Source organism: Dermochelys coriacea, chromosome 4 (assembly GCF_009764565.3).
Source record: "Dermochelys coriacea isolate rDerCor1 chromosome 4, rDerCor1.pri.v4, whole genome shotgun sequence".
NCBI lineage: Eukaryota > Metazoa > Chordata > Testudines > Dermochelyidae > Dermochelys > Dermochelys coriacea.
In genome coordinates, this window is record NC_050071.1 from 137931235 (window position 1) to 137946699 (window position 15465).

Sequence of the window (15465 nt, forward strand, 5' to 3'; positions counted from 1 at the left end):
GGGATTGGGATTCATTGCATGTGCCACTGTCCAAACACCAAGTAGAAGCCAGTCTCTGTCCTGAAGAGCTTACAGTAAGGACAAGATGCAACAATTGGTAGGGAAACAATGATAAAATCATGATGGTGTCTCTTAATTATATGACAGGTTTCAGAGTAGCTGCCGTGTTAGTCTGTATTCGCAAAAAGAAAGGAGTACTTGTGGCACCTCAGAGACTAACACATTTATTAGAGCATAAGCTTTTGTGAGCCACAGCGATGAAGTGAGCTGTAGCTCACAAAAGCTTATGCTCTAATAAATTTGTTAATCTCTAAGGTGCCACAAGTACTCCTTTTCTTTTTTTAAATTATATGCTGGGTTTCAAAGGAAAAACTGATAAGCATATTGTTTGAATAGGCACTTCCCTGTTGTTTTAGTGCATCTGCAGAGCAGGTGGCAGCTACATCACTGAACACCCAAGGTCAACAAACTAACCTGGGTTTGCTACCTTTCAAACATGGTAGATACACAAACATTTAAAACTGAGTCTGTAAATAACTTAATAACAAAGAAATCCTGAAGGCCTGTGTGGTCTGCCATTCCACATACCTATCTACAATAGTATGAAGGTGCCACTAGGTGGTGCAGTGGAGCTAGTGCATTGGGGCTCATCTCTAGGACTTAAATCATAGAAATCATAGCTTAGGTGGCAAATAAATATTAGTGTGGTGTACAATCATGACAGTAAAAAGAAAAGGAGTACTTGTTGTGAAGTGAGCTGTAGCTCACGAAAGCTTATGCTCAAATAAATTTGTTAGTTTCTAAGGTGCCACAAGTACTCCTTTTCTTTTTGCGAATACAGACTAACATGGCTGCTACTCTGAAACCTGTAATCATGACAGTCTGCAACACAGTTCAGAATACTAGCAGTTTCAACTGAAATGAGACCTAGGAGTACAAGGACAGGTGAGGAAAGTGAGGAGGTTTGAGGTGCACTGACATAACTATCTTGGGGACCTGGGTCTGGAACAGCAGTGTGTTGTAAGTCAGGATCAAGGAGAGTATAAACCCAGGACTGGAACATTCAGGAATATTGTAGAGACTTGGCAGAGCTGAATGAAGATCCATGAGTGGAATAACTGGAGGTTTTAATATAGGTCACTTCTGTGGTGCATTGGCAGATGTGAAGGGAGCCCAGGATTTGAACATCAGAATGAGCATGTGTCAGGACTGGGATGCATAGGCCAAGCCATGTGTGGGTGCTCAGGACAAGAAGGGGTCAGGAGGAAGTGCAGCTCAGGACTAGAGAGCATAGGAAGAGCCCAGCACTAGAAAAGCATAGAGGCTGTCAGTCAGTAGGGTGGGGTGCTGGCAGAGCTATGAGGGTGCCCAGCACTGGAATAGCAGAGGGGCTGTTCGGCTGGAGGTGCATTGGCAGGGCTGTGGGGGTGCGCAGCCCTGGGATTGCAGGGATCTGTGGGTCAGGAGGAGGTGCTCTGGCAGGGCTCTGGGATTTCAGGGATCTGTGGGTCAGGCTGGGATTGTTAGGCACTGGGATTGCAGGGGGCTGGGGGTGCACTGGCAGGGCTGGGTGGGTCTGGCTCTGGGATTGCAGGGGACTGGTGGGTGCACTGGCAGAGCTATGAGGGTGCCCAGCACTGGAATAGCAGAGGGGCTGTTCGGCTGGAGGTGCATTGGCAGGGCTGTGGGGGTGCGCAGCCCTGGGATTGCAGGGATCTGTGGGTCAGGAGGAGGTGCTCTGGCAGGGCTCTGGGATTTCAGGGATCTGTGGGTCAGGCTGGGATTGTTAGGCACTGGGATTGCAGGGGGCTGGGGGTGCACTGGCAGGGCTGGGTGGGTCTGGCTCTGGGATTGCAGGGGACTGGTGGGTGCACTGGCAGAGCTATGTGGGTGCCCAGCACTGGAATAGCAGTGGGGCTGTAGGACAGACTGGGGGCGCACTGCCGGGGATAGAGGGTGCCAAGCACTGGGATTGCAGCGGCCTGTGCGGGCGCTGGGCGAGTCGCGCGCGGGGCGCTTGCCCAGTGCGGACCCCTGGCGGTGCGGCGACCCTGTGGTCAGGCTGCGGCAACCTGCGCGCGCCAGCCCCGTCCGCGTCCCCGTCACGCGCCCCCGGCCCCGCCGCGCATTCAAAATTCACAGGCCCAAGACGAAGGGGAGGTGGGGGAGGAGCCCCCGTCGGCGGCCAATCAGCGCGGACGTCTGATCGGCCAATGGGAGGGCGGCTTACAGGGGCGCGTGGTGCGTGCCCCCGCGAAGGAGGCTCCGCGGCAGAGCGGAAGCTGCCCGGCTGGGGGGACGCGCTTGCGGGAACTTTTCTCCTCAGCCGCCGCCGGCCTGTCACTCGCGCGCCGCGCATGGAGCGGCCCCACGGCGGGGAGGCTGCGGGGGCGCCGAGCCCCGCGGCGGGGTGCTGAGGCGAGGAGACCCCCCCCCCTCCTCCTCCTCCTCCTCCGCGGGGGTGGAGCGAGCGGGGTAAATGCTCTGGCTCCACGGGCCGCTGCGGAGTCACGCCGGAGTCACTGGCGGCTCGTCGCGCGCCGTCCCCGCGGCAGGGTGAGTGAGCGGGCAGCGCGCCCTGGCTTGCCCGGCGAGGGCCTGGGGGCTTCTCCGCGTATCCCGGGGCAGGAGGGGGACCCCGGGCCCGGATCCGCGTGCGGAACGGGGCGGCCGGGTGTCTGCGGCTGAGCGGGTTGGCCGGCTGGTCTCCGCCCTGGCCCGGGGGGGATGGGACCGGCGGGAGGCGATGTGCTGGGGACGAGCCCGCCCCCGGAGGGCGCTGCGGACCTCCCTGTCCATCCGCTGGGCAACTTCCACGGCGAAGGCCCCCTCCGGCCTGCGCGCTGCCCGCCGTTCGGCCGCCCCCGGGGGGTGGGGGGGGGCGTGATTGTGCGTCTGACATGCCCCCTCTAGGGGCGGGACAGGTATTCCCAGTGCCGCCCCCCCCCCTCCGTTAGAGCCTGCCGCGGCGCTGGGTGGACCCTCGGCTTGAAAAACCCTCCTCCCTCTGAGGAGGTTTGTGGTGCTCAGCTGAAATCTCGCTGCCTTGTTCGGGTTCTTGTACCTGGCCCATCACCGTGGTGTCTGAGGCCTGGTCTGCACCCGAAAATGAAGTCTGCTTAAGTACATCGCTCAGGGGTGTGAAAAAGCCACCTTTCTGAGTGGCATAGTTAAGCCAGCGTAAATCCCTGTATAGAGAGCAGCAGGCTCACAGAGGAATCTTTCCATCCGTTTAGCTATCGCTTCTCCGGGAGGGTTATCTGTGCCAACAGTGGCACAGGTAGTGTCTGATCCCCCACAGAAGCACTGTAGCTGCGCAGCTGTCGCGTTTCAAGTGTAGACAAGTCCTAAGTGCTTGTCTCTCTATTATGCTATGTTATAGGAGTTGCGTTTCACAGCTATGTAATCGTTAAAACCGTTGTTAGTTGGAGGGCTGGCCTCTTTCTGGCTATGTGTGCAGTGCCCAAACTCCCACTGACTTCACAAGAGCGGGCCCTTACTTGAGCCCAATCCTGGAAACTGTTCCATGGAGGCACAATGAGGCTCTGTGCATCCATATGGAGCAGGTTGGAGGAGAGGGGCTTGGTGTGGAATGGAGAAAAAGGGATATCAGTGGAAAATGTCGTAGGCAATTGGTCTTAAATTCAGTCCTAGTGTAAACAAGCGCAGCTGTCATTTTAGATGACTATTCAAGTGATTTAGGCTAAGACCAAACTTACTCTTCTGTTTTCTAGGTGATTTATCAGGTTCAGAGCAGCTTATAGAGTAAATGATCTCAATCAGCTGCTCCCTCCCTCCTGAATACTGGCCTTTGGAAAAACTTTTATTTTTACTTTCTCAGTTCACTCTGATTTTTAGAAATACAATCCCATCTCTTCCATCATATGTATTCCTCACTGTGGGGGAAGAAGTGCGATGCAAAGAGTCCCAAATGCAAGATGCGCAGATGTCCAGGGAGGGATTACAGATGGGTGTGTAATATGACAAATACTCTGGTCACCATCCTGCTTCCATTGAACTCAAGAGGGAACTTTTCTGTAGACTGCAGTGAGAGCAGGATTGAGATTTAATTTCATATTTAGGTCCATATCCTGAACAGAGTAGCCTGCTGTGTAGATGCAGCATTCTGCCCATGTTCCACACAGGGCACGAACAGGGCCACAAATTCAAGTGCTGTTAAAATATATAAAATCTTAGTGGTAGTACAAATATGTAGTACTGTTCATATGCAAGCTCTTTATGAGGATTGATTAATTAAGATATGTTGTTGAGACTATTCCCATTCTCTCTACTCACCACCACTTCCACCCCAAAAAGAGGGGCAGGGGAGAAACGTGACAAAGACCAATAATTATTTTGGTAAATTTCCAAGTATAGACAAAATTTCAGATATTGAGGTGGAGGAGGGGTGTGTGTGTGTGTGTGTGTGTGTAATTGTTTATACTACAATAGCATCTGGAAGTCTAAGAAAAGATCAATGCTCCATTGTGCTAGGTGCTCTACAGACGCACGCAGATGGTTCCTCCCCAAAGAATTTGCAATCTAAACAGACAAGATGGACAAAGTGTGGAAGAGACGTTATTATTCCCATTTTGCAGAGAGGGGAACAGAGGCACAGAGTGAGTAAGGCTCGGATGGTGCAGTGAGTTCTGTATAACCCACTTGGAACCCTGCTAATTTCAGTGGGGGTCTGCACTCTTGGTGTCTGCTCATGGCGAGAATATTGCATGGTTGGCGGTCTTTTATGTGATTTGCCTACGTCACTCAGGGAGCTGAGAATTGAATCCAGATCTCCTGAGTCACAACCCAGTGCCTTGGTTCTAGTTCACTGTCTTGATTACAAGACTATCCTTTCTCATCCTAGATTCATATATACGTTCTACTTATTAAAGGGAGAGAGTGCTGTCTACTAGTTAGAGCAGAGGCCTGAGAGGTGGAGCTCCTGAGTTTTCTTCCTCATTTTGCCAATAACTTGCCCTGTGGCCTTGGGCAAGTCACTTTATATTTCTGTCTCGGATCCCCCATCTGTAAAATGGAGATGATACCTGCATATCTTACAGAGGGTGGTATTATGGTTGGCTAATACTCAGAGGCTGAACGTTCTGTGCAAGTTAAAAATGGCTGTTAGTGTGTAAACCAGGCCTGTCTTATTTTATTTAATCCTCTTGTCCCCCAAAATCACCCTATTTGCAGTCTAAATGACAGATGAAGAGGAAAGTTCTTCTGACATCCAGGTCACCAAGTGGAAAGGAAGCTGGAATGAGAGACTGTGGCCACTTTGGCTGAATGCACTGAGGAAAGTGATGCTTCTGTTAGTGGAAATCTTGGTACAAGCAGAGTGGGGGGAAAATAATTCTAGAGTCCCTGAACAGCAACCCCCGGCGGTAGTACGTGGAAGCCCCCCCAGCAGGGAACAGGCCCTATTGTGTTGGGTGCTGTACACAAATATAATGACAAAATAGACTATGCGGGGCAGGAATTAAATTGCTGTGTAATAGACTGAGTATCAGTGCTGCGTTCTGTAACACTGTTGCATGGCTTAAGCCCCACAGTGTTGTGTGAAGTTGTTACTTAACATAAGGGAAAACAAATAACAAATGGCTTGAATTAGGGGGCCAGATTCTCATCTGGTATAATTCAGTATGGTTCCCACTGATTTATGCCAGCTGAGAATGTGGGCCTCAGAACCCAACCCTGAGAGGTGCTGGGAACCTACATCTCCTGTGGAAGTCAATGGAGAACCATGCTGACTGCACCAGATAAGGATCTGGCCTTTTATTTTTAAAATTCCCTTTCCTCACCACCTTCTCTTCTCTTCCCCCCCCCCCCCCCGATACAAATTTAATACCTGAAGGTGGGAAGGGACCTGTAGAATTCTGTCAAACATAGCTGATGTCGGCTAAATAGTATGTTTTCCATAGGGTAGATCTCTCCCTACCTGCCTTGGGAAGTGAGATGGGGGTGTGCATGCATATGTAATGTAGTATTAACTGCTCCAAACTTTTGTAAGTAACACTGGCTTTTGCTCTCGCACGCCTTGGTGGAAAGCCCCAGCTCAGATGAAGATTTACTTATTTCTGATCATCTGGGATGTCATCAAGAATGGAAAATGTGACAGGAAGGAAGGGAGGCTTTTTTTCTCCTGCTAAATATGGAGTGACATTAAAATCTGGAAATAGCAGATATCCGTGTGAAAAGAATCCTGGACCATTTTAATCTTGCTTCCATTTTAACTAGATCCCAGTGGTTCTTTTGTGAGGGGAGGGGAGGGGACGGGAGTGAAGGAGGGTCCTATGCTTTGCTCAACCACTCTGCTGTGGGGTTGCTGGGTTTTTTGTTCCAAACTGGAAGATGCTAACCCTGCTATGGGCCTCTAGAGCTTAATTCAGTTCTGTCCTACAGTCTGAGTGCTCTTCCAGTTTTGTAATCGTTCGTTGTGTGTGTTAGCAAGAGAGAGATGTTTCATTTCTATCTGCTGTTGATTAATATTTTGCTGAGAGCATTCAGGAAGCTACGGAAATGTTTTTGGGGTTTCTCTTCTGTTTGTTTGGTGATTTCTAGAAGAGAAAGAATAATGGTAGAGAGGGTGGCATGCATGCTAGCTAGAATCTGCAATGCTTAGTGCCACAGAACAAGCTGATAGATATGTAAAAGCAATGTTGTCCTTCCTGCAGAGAAGTTTTTATTTTGCTCTGTGTGTGTTGGCCAAAATATATTACATTTTTAAAATATTTAACGGCAGATCAACAAGAGCTGCCTAGCTCCAAGCTCTGTGCATGGGACAAAGGGGATTAGGAATTAAAACATGCAATCGGACTGCAGCTCCTCTTTTCCTTTTTAATTTTAACTGCAATTGCTCCAGCATGCTCATAACAATCTAGGTGCCTTTTTTAGTGGTCTTTGCAGCCAGTGTGATGAGCAGCCATGTTTGTTCATTTCCTTCTGTCTTCTAAGCACATTTTCCAGGGTCACTTGTGTGTACTCTCCACAGGAGGATTTAATTATTTCCAGCCAGCATCGGAAGCAAGCTGTTGTCATCCTCTCCATGCTGCATGGGATACCTGTGAATTATGCAGTATAGGATCAAATTTCCAAGGCTGTGGGGGGAGAAGAGACATAAGGGCTGGGTATCAGTATTTCTGTGCAGGCCTCTTCTCCTTCCCCCTCCTTTCTCAAGGATGCCAAAAAATTTTTTGAGGGCCACTTCAAATGGAAGAGGGAAACCCGTTTGGTTTCTACCTATAAAAGCCTCTGTTTAAATACAGGGTGGATGTGCTTCCAGGTGTGGCCTTTATATTATCCACCGTGCTGATATTTAATGACTACATTCTATGCTGCTTTTGGCAGGTGTGAAACCCTCCTTTTCTCTTGAACTAAATGCAATTTAGGGAGTTTCAGGACTGCCCATGAGCGTTTAAGAGCAGGGAGGGCAAGTTGTCTTGGTCTGATCCTGGATGTGGGAAAACTCTCTGAAAATTTGGTCATGGTGGGCCTGGGACAAATTCTGATCTGACTAACATGAGTGTTAATTTAGGATGACTCCCAGAAACCAGTAGTTACTCCATTTTTACACTGGAGTATGTCCTGGGTACATAGTGGTGTAGTAGGCACAAATGTGGCTGTTCTGCTGGAAGTCAGAGGAGAGTGCATGGAAAGGTATTGGTAATGGTCCATGGTGGGGGGGGGAAGAGAGTGTCTGGTAACACCCCTACCTCTGCTTCCTCACTACCCTGTGGGCTTGACTCTGGTGGGGAGGCCTGGCCCTGAGGGATTTTGTGGGTGGGGTAGGGGATCTTGCTGTGAAGCTTTGGGTGGGTTGTGGGTACTTACAAAGACTAGGCAAAATACTTTGTCAAATCAGCAGGAACCGTGAGAGGTGTTTCTCATTCCCAGGGACACCACTTCCCTGGCATCTACCTTGCTGTATTGTTCTTAGACTAATAAAATATATGACCCTGAATTCTCTAAAACAAAACACAACAATCCGATAACAAAGTGGTGCATATTACACCGATCCAGATTATCAGTCAAAGACCAACACCAGCATCCTAATGGAACAACCTCTTTAATCTCCTCTGTCCCAGCCAAACACTAAAATCCTCTCCAAACTCCCTTCACTGACTTATTCTAGTATGATTGCAGACTAAGTTACAGGCTGTGTGTAGTTTAGAGGGAAGGACAATGTTGTGAGCAATGATTGCTCATACTTCAATGCTGCTAGTTGGTATTGCAAAATATTCTTGATGTGTAAGAGATGCAAGTATGAGGAGTTGTGTGAGCTACAGTGGTGATATGCCAGAGCTCCTTGCTCATCAGTTTTTCAGATGAGATTTAAACCCCCAGGCACGGACCTCTTGTGATCACCAAATTGTCACAGGACTATTAGTGGAGTAGACTCATTGTCATCCATGCCTGGTTTATTAAATCTGGTTGGCCAAAATTCCCCAGTTCCTGTTTTAAGGTCTTGTATAGAGTTACTGTGTCTTAACCAGTTGTTGCTTCCCCTGCAGCTGGCATTAACTGGTGTGATGGGCTAGCACCGTTCCGGTGGCATTACTAGTTTGTGCAGTATAGAATGTTATGAAAGATTCTCTAGTTCAGCCATAAACTTTAAGCCACATGCAAGAATCACTAGATGAAATTCTCTGGCCTATTATGCAGGATGTCGCCCTGATAAAGTGAATTCTATGATTTTTCATTTAAGATAAAATGTAGTCCTGCCCTTATTTTTGCAGAGTAATTTTTCAAATTTCCAGGTACAGCGATGTCTTCCCACTTCTCTCAGCTCTATTTTTCTGCCTGTCTACAGATTTTGGAACTGCCTGTGTTCATGACAGTGGGCTGAGTCACTTGAGCGCTATTAACTGTTTTGCTACTATCATGCCATGTCATTGCTGATCATTTTAGTGGAAGCACCCCGCTGCTGTATTCAGAGTTTAGGTAGAGTGCTGTCAAGGTGCTCTGCAGTGATTTGAGCATGAGTACCAACCTCAGGGCAGACTGTTAGGAAATGGGGCACAAATCCCACATTGGTGAAATCTAAATATAGAATTTACAATCAACCAGTTATCGGGTGTAAACTCCTCATGCACTATAACGGCCTTAACATGGAATCACAGACAATTTCCCTTGCCTACTCCAATCTATGTTGCCACCCAGGTAAGTTTACCTTTGTGATAGTCCCTTAAACCAAGGATCACAATAGTATTCAGGTTCCAAAGAACCAGTCACTTACTGGAGGTCAGTTGCACCTTACATCTCTCACTGTTGCAACTGACCTGGTTTAGATAGGGATGAGGGAAGAGAGGTGATTTGTCTCCTCTGTTCTCCCTTCTTATAGCATTTTCTCTTCTTTTGAGAATCATCTCCAGCTGGGGTTCAGGTGACAGCAAGTCTGTTGGCTAAAATGTAAATTTCTCTCATACCCCTCTTCCTGCGGAAGAATGGCTGCTTACCCAGCTGATTGTCCAGCTGATTTTGTTGACACCTGGCTGAGGCATTTCTTTGCCTTTTGTCTCTGAGGAACTGGTTTGGGATGCTTACCCAGGTTTGAAATATCCCTTAGTAACATCATACAGTAGAATCTTATGACCGTACAATATTGCCACACATTTTACCAGGATAATAATGATCAGAGAATTGAGTTTTCAAATACCTCACAAGACATATTTTGCACAAAATTTATCATAATTTTATAAAAGTGGTGAACATAAGGGTAGAATCTGACACAATTTGCCATTACCTTTTCTTTTTCTTTGATATGGATGACTTCCATCTAGAGCTAGGCACCAGTGTAGTCTGGAATTGGTCTCTTTGGCTAAGTGCAACCATGCAAGTAGGCAGTGGTCTGTTATAACCTTTAATTTTTTATTATACAGTTAAGGCTTAAAGTTGCTTAACAGCACAAACTATGTTATAGCATTCCCTCTCAATGACAGAATAGATCTCTTCAGTGAGGGTCAGTTCTTCACTCAAGAAGGCAGTGGTGCGCCTCGTGTCCCCCATCCCAGCCTATGATTAGCTATGAAATTAGGGTTAACTAATACTGGCTCTTTAGACAAAACCTCTTTTATATTTTAGAAGCCCTTTTCACAGGCCATAGTCCATATCATCTGGTCTGTAGTTTCTATGGAATGCACTGTTTTCATAGTTGAACTTGGTACGCTGGAAAAAACCTGCCTCTGGTATTTCAGGAGGGCCAGCATCTCCTGCTTTTGAGTCAACAAAACAAACTGTATTCACTACCAACTCTCTTTTATGGTAAACTTTTTAATCTATTGACATGTACTGTTTGCACAGCTCTTCAGCCTTGGGATTTCACTACATTAGACATGACCTCATTCGCGCTATCTGTCATCTCAAAAGGTCCCTCCAAACAATCTTGCATTTTGTTCTTTCTTACTGGAATCAACAACACCACGTCCCCCATCTCAAAAGATCTTTCTCCAGCATGCTTGTTATACCAAGATTTCTGAAATGCCTAAGTCCATCAGTCTTTAGATTCTCTTTAAGATGAGTGATATGCTGCCTTACAGGCTGTCCAGACTCTTCTGTATTCCCTTTCCAAGAGCCTCAAATTAAATGTAGAGGTTCCTTCACCTGTCTCCTGTAAAGGAGATCAAAGGAGGCAGACCTTATAGACTCTTGTAGTAATGCCTGTATGTGAATAACAAATAAGGGAGAAACGCATCTGTCATTCTCTCATCAGGTAACATACATCCTCAGCGTAGACTTCAGTGTCCCATTGAGTCTTTCTACCAGAGCATTAGTTTCTGAATGATAGGGAGCAATCTTTATATACCTCACTCCACCCAACTCTTATAACTCTTGAAAATGAGACGTGAAATTTGCACCATGATCTGACAAGATTTCCCTGGGAAAACCTACTGTGCTAAAAATGATAAATAGGGCAGCAGCAGCAGAGGTGCTAGAATAATTTTTATGGTGGGGATGCTGAGAGCTATTGAACCAAACTGTAAACCCTGTATAATAATGGAAATTACTTCAAAACAGGTGCTGGAACTAGGCGGGGTGGAGGCTGCTGCAGCACCCCCTCTGTGCAGCAGCCACAGTTTCAGTTTCTGTATTAGATAGACCTGTGATTTCAGGATAATTTCTGGAAGGTCAGGATAGGACCTTCGTTGTTGGACAGGATGTAACACCTTCTATTGGAGATCGGCACTTCACACTAGTTAAAGTCTCTTCTGTCTGGTGATTTATACAGTTACTGAGGCTTACACTGCAAACGCTCAAATACTACCTTATCATATGGGATGCAGATGTTATAAGCAAGATTAATGGATGGACAATTTACAAGCATTCCATAAAGTCTGAGTACTAAACACATACTCACAGTTCTACTGTATATTTTACCAGTACTAATGCACAGGTGAGCTGGACTGATTTTAGCCATGGTATTTGTCAGTGTTCCACCAAGGCTTGGGGACCTTGGGCTGAGCTGGCACCTGGTCTGTCAGCATCACATGTGCTATCAGCTATCAGTTGTCTTTCCATCTGCAATCTGACCGCAGAATCTTACTACTTAGAGCTGCATTTTACTGGTGGGTGAAGGGTGGATTAAATGTGTATAGATACAGGAGTCCAATGTGTGTGTTTGTGAAGTGCTTTGGGATTGAAAAAAGAATTAAGACATCTACATGGGTAATGGGAACATCAGAAATTACATTAAGTAGGATTGATATTACAGGTATGGGATATAAACTCTTGTACTCAATCGCTACTGAGGAGATTAGGAAGAAAGGGTATACAGGGTATCTTTCTTCCTAATCTCCTCAGTAGTATTTCATGACTGGCTTCTACATGGCTTCATGTATCTTTCTCTGAAGCAGCTGATACTGCCAGATACTGGTCTAGTATTGCAATTCCTATGGTTCTAACTTTTGGGATGAAAGGTACAAAAGTTAGTATTTATTAAGAAACCTCTTCATTACGCTGAGAACCCTGTTTTAAGATGCTTATGTGAACTTGTTGGGAAATGTTAGCATTAGTGCAAAGCAGTGCCTTGAAACTTGTATTTACAATCAAAACTTGCCCATATCCTGAAAATATTTACTTGTAGCATGCCACCTCCAGTTACATGTCTTCCCTACCATCACTCCTAATCGTTCCTGTCCTTCATATCATCATTGTCCTTGTTCTTGGTTAACCATCTGCCAAGCTCTCTCTCCTCCTCTAAAATGCTCCTGGAAACCTCTGCAAAGACCATCTATAACCTTCTATCTTGTACTATCTTTTACCTGCTTGTGGTGTTGGACCGTAACATCTTCAGGGTGGGATTATTTTGTCTGTCTTGTGTGAGATAGCACGGTCTAGCAGCTTGGGGTCTGTTAATGACTCTATTGACAGATTGTGTGACATTGGGTATGTCTCTTTCAGAGATGTTGAGCAGCCACAATTTGGATTAAAGTTAGTGGGAACTCTGATAGCTCAAGGCCTCTGAAAATTCTAGTTCGTCTCAGTGCTTCAGTTCCCCCAACTGTGGAATGGGAATAATGCTCACTCAGATGAGTCAAATGTTTAGGGGTTTGTCAGAGACAAGTGCAAAGATTATAGGAGTGGGGCTAAAGTTTAAAATATTACTTCATTGTTAAGCAATGTGAGCACGTTAGCCCTAATCCTGCTATTGGAGCCACCTTCTCTTATGCCAGTGTGCACTTCCAGTGAAAAGTAGAGCCCTTTTAAAGATCCTAGAAAATAAATCTAAATCCTACCTTTTGTCCTAAAAATCGACCACTGCAAAACTATGTACTGTACAGTATAGGAAATAATCCTATGTATCAAAGGTAATAATTACCAAACAGTAGAGTTTTTAAATGCCTGTCATCATTCACTGCTGAGATAAGGTAAATAAGTCTTATGAAATAATTAGATATTTCAGGTTCTAAAATTATAAAACCTGCCTTCCTGAGAACTGACTAGAGTTGGACACACAAGTGGGTAGTTCAGGTCCAAAATGTAGGAACTAGGATTTCTCCTGCATATGCAGAATACAAAATTGATATCCTAATTCTAGAAGCTCCAATGAGGATTAGGATCCCATTGTGCTGGGTGTTGTAGTATGCATAGTACGAGTAGTTTCTGGCCTGAAGAGATTACAGTGTAGATAGGTATGACAGACAAAAGGGTGGGGGAAAATGATGCAACATGTATGCTGAACGATGGTGGGCAAAAGTCACTTTTGTTCCAATTTTTGTGTTTGGGTTTTTTCAGTTTTAAAATTGCATTGCAGGGGATGAGGTTGGGTGAAGGGATGAGTTAATTGGAGCAATGGAGTGGGACAGACAGACACACATTGAATCTGAAGAGAAGGGGAAAGGGCTGGGACTGTGTGTCTTGGACCAATGGATCTGGGAGAGGAGGGTGCAGCTTGGATCCAACAGCCAATCAGTAAACTGAAGAAGGTGCCCAGAGTTAATATTCCAAGTCAGTCTGATATCACCCGTATCCAGGGAGAGAGTCCTGATGACTGTCCTGCTTTTTTTTTTAAAATAGCTCCTCTGAGCACATATGGCTGGGGTAGGTGGCAGGATGGGGCTAGTGCCCTGGGCATGTCTGGCTTCAGGGCTTGAGAAATGGGGTCCCAGTTGGGCTTCATACCCTTCCCTTGTTGCTGCTCCCGGGCTTATTAGTAATGTTTCAATAAATATTGCAGACATGGAGACACAGAGCATGAGAACTGGAGGTGAAATTGAGTAGGAACAAAAGTGATATTAACAAGCAAGGTTTTCATTGTGTAATCAGAGACCGCATTTACTGTACATAATAAGTTAGATCTTTCCATTTTAATAGTCTAAGGTATTTTTTGCATGAATAGAATCTTCAGAGTTGTTTTAAGTGATTTCCCAACTCCCTTTTAAACTTAAGTCCTCTCATCCACTCCTAAACAAATGCTAGCAGATCTTGTTGAAAAATCTTGTCTCAGCACCCCAGCCTTAAGGGCTGTTAGGTTGTTCTATGGATCTGTAAGATCCACTCTAACATTACTGCTGGATTAGTGGAAAGCATTAAGATAGTCTGTGGAATTGGGTTAGTGGAACTGTGGGCTTGTGACTTCTGTTTTGTCACAGAGGTGCATACAAATGGCTGTGACAACTTGTTATGGCTAAGATGGTCAGCAGATGATCTAATGGGTGGGGTGGGGAGAGAGATTTCAGATGATTTGAAGCCCTCGGATTGTGCACACAGCTAAATTATATAACTAGTTTTATTACTGATGCAATATTTACTAATCTGTATTAGTGTTGCTTAGAGGCTCCAACTGGGATCGGGGGGCCTTGTTGTAGATGCTGTACAGATACTTACTTAATAGACAGTCTCTACTGAGAGCTTACAACCTAAATACACAAGGCAGACAATGGATGGGAAGGGAAACGGACATAGAGGGGAAGTGACTTGCCTAGAGTCATGCGGTAGGTCAGTGGCAGAGCCATGGGCACAATTGGAATAGAACCCATGTCACTTAAGTCTCAGTCCTGTGTCCTATCTGCTGAACCACTCTGCCCTTATCCTTCACACCCTGTTCCCTTAGTTCAGGGGGTCTCAAAGTCCCATCCTGCAGGCCATCTGCGTCCTGAGAACCTCCCCACTGCAGCCCGCGAAGGAGAGACCCATGCAGGCACGCTGTTGGCTCTGTCTGCTGCAGGCGCTGCCCCCCGCAGCTCCCATTGGCTGGGGGAGAGAGACAGAGATACCATCACTAGTCACTGGGCAGACATCTAATGTGTCTAAGTAATTTTTAACTTGTTCTTTCCCTATTTTAGTCTCTGATCCTACTTCATTTTCACTGGCATTCACTATGTTAGATGTCCAATCGCTACTAACCTTTTTGTAAAATCTGAAACAAAAAAAAATCATGGAACACTTCTGCCATTTCCACATTTTCTGTTGTTGTCTCTCACCCTCTTCCCCCCCCCCCCCCCCCCATTGAGTAACAAGCCTATCTTGTCCTTGGTCTGCCTTTTGCTTCTACTGTATTACCCTTTGTCTCTGGCTAGTTTAATCTCATTTTATGCCTTGGCCTTTATAATTTTGTCCCTACATACTTCTTCTATTTGTTTGTAATTTGACCTAGTTTCAACTTTTTGTAGGACTCTTTTGAGCTTCCGTTCATTGAAGAGCTCCTGGTTAAGCCAGGTGGTGGTCTCTTGCCATATTTCCCATTATTTCTACACAGTTTACTCTTGTCTTTGATGTCTTTTTTTGTGAGACAGACAGTTGCTAATTTTGGTTGTGGTGGTTTTTGTTTTTTATTACAAGCTGATTTAAAAAAAAAAATTTTTCTTCATCCTTCCAACCCTTAAATGTGGCAATCCCTCCACCAACCCAAGAAGTAGTACACCACTCTGAGAAACAGAGCAGGCGATATTCACTCCTGTACCAGTGCTAAGTTTAAGGTGCAGTGTAGCAAGACCATCAGGACTAGAAGCATGATCTGTATGCCTGGCA

General features: G+C 46.0%; 1 protein-coding gene across 5 annotated transcripts in view; it reads left to right on the forward strand.

Annotated features, from left to right (window-relative positions):
• Positions 1 to 872: 872 nt before the first annotated feature.
• Positions 873 to 15465, forward strand: part of PTPRA (protein tyrosine phosphatase receptor type A) — a 258209-nt gene continuing 243616 nt past the window's right edge. For 3 of the 5 annotated variants that reach the window (XM_043512763.1, XM_038398352.1, XM_038398351.1), the window contains exon 1: positions 2258 to 2556. The gene's annotated coding sequence lies outside the window, so the exon portion shown is untranslated. Of the gene's footprint in view, positions 946 to 2257; positions 2557 to 15465 lie in introns of those variants that run through there. The other 2 variants (XM_043512765.1, XM_043512764.1) reach the window with 2 other exon arrangements.